Source organism: Empidonax traillii, unplaced genomic scaffold, assembly GCF_003031625.1.
Source record: "Empidonax traillii isolate 1590-97213 ecotype Southwest subspecies unplaced genomic scaffold, ASM303162v1 scaffold240:size1935192, whole genome shotgun sequence".
Classification (NCBI taxonomy): domain Eukaryota; kingdom Metazoa; phylum Chordata; class Aves; order Passeriformes; family Tyrannidae; genus Empidonax; species Empidonax traillii.
In genome coordinates this window covers 1,197,461-1,199,295 of record NW_020955433.1, presented here as the reverse complement: position 1 = coordinate 1,199,295, position 1,835 = coordinate 1,197,461, and positions in this window count along the sequence as shown.

Below are 1,835 nucleotides of genomic sequence, written 5' to 3'. Positions count from 1 at the left end.
TTTTTGATAGGAGACATCTAGTAGTTTGCTGTGCTTATCTGACAGTCCAATAAACCTCTCATTCTTTATCTGTTATTAAATTTCTCGTGTCATTTAACTGGTGATGTGGAGTTGTGCATTTATACTTATGGCTTAATGGAAGTGCAAAGCCCAGTGATCACAGCTGCAAGCAGCACATGAGATGAGCAAACCAGCAAGAGGATGTGATCCTTAACATTCGCTGAGGAGGTTCATCAAGCACCCACCAGGCATTGTAGCTGGGTGGAACAGTGAATCTGGAGTTGTGGGAGAGCTTCCTAGCGTCCAGTGATGCTGTGACACTGCTGGCACCCACCTACCAGTTCAAGTTAACTGGGAAGGATCACAATGGAACGCAAGGTGCCTGGCTCCCAGTGTAAAGCTTTGGAAAAAAGAGCTAGAAATCCCTATTAAATCTAATTTCAGGTAAAGGGAAGCTGACTACTGACTTCTGTAACAACAAATCTGAGATCCCCTTTCCAAAGCCAGGATGAAGCTTTCTTTGTGTGCCTTAAAAAGGGGTGCTAAACCCTCAGTACTTCAGTTGGAGCTGGTGGATGCACCATACTTTAAAAGCATGTTATTTATGATGAGGAAAGATGTTCAAAGACAAAGAGGTGCTCAGTGCTCTGCAGGGCTCCAAGTCAGGAAGGCTTTACCCTATACTGAGCATCACTTGTGCTTCATAGCAACCCAACACAGTGGCCAGAGGCACTGGGCACCATGGGGTGCTGCTGAAAGTGCATCACAAACCTTGTGGGCCAGCCAGCCTCTTACAGCCAGCTGTGTGGCACGTATCCTGGGGATATGGCCTCAGTGCACCACTGGAGCTCTGCTGCAGGGGGAATGGGAGCTTCAAAGTCTGAAGACTTAGTCAATGGTTTATATAGGTGTAATTGAGACATATATATAACTTTGCCCTGCAGGATTAAGAATGGTAACCCAAATATATTTACATTTAAAAAAATTATTCAGATTGATTTTGATAATGGTAGTGATAGACTAAAAAGACCTTAGTCAGAATTTTTTACTACACAGTATAGGTAGCTCTAACTACTAGTATAGTGTGCTATTTTTGAAATAATATTGAAGCAACTATATAAAAGCTAGCAAAAACAATTAGTAAGTGGAGATTGATGTTAGTCATGCATATCAATGACTGTGAGCAAATCTGTTCCCTCAGCCTGCAGGAGTAACCTTGAGGGGTGCCCCCACTCAAGGGGGAAACTGCACACTCACTACCAGAAGGTATGTTAAAGACTCTACCACTCAAAAGTCAGACTGGGTTTTTATATTTTATATATGACTGACTGTTGGCCAGATGTCTCCAGGCCAGCTGCGTTAGCTCAGCAGCTTTAGCTAAGTTATCAGTAGTATCACTTGTTTGTTCCTTTATCAGGCACTTTATCAGGTCTTCCACATCTTCAGGGGTGCCAGTTTCTATGAGGAAACATTGCTTTTCCTCAGGACGCTTGGGATTGATGAGTCAGGCTGGTTCCAGCATTCTTCAGCACCAAAAGCAGCATGGCACAGCCTTCTCCATTCTCCACTCATAGCTTTGCAAGCAGGGTATTGTTGGAGCTGTTTTATCCCCACTCTGCAGAGCATCCTGCTACGAGCTACAAGCTGTTTCCTTCTTAACAGGTTCTTCACGACAGGATTTTTCTTTACTTCCTCCATCACACCGCATCACACCACAGTTTGCCCTTAGGCTGTCACCTGGCCAAGCATTAGTGACTTTTCTATTTATTTGGTAAAACAGGCTAATTTTGTTGTGGTTTAGAATATTTGCTGGGGTTTTTTTTTTTTGGGGGGGG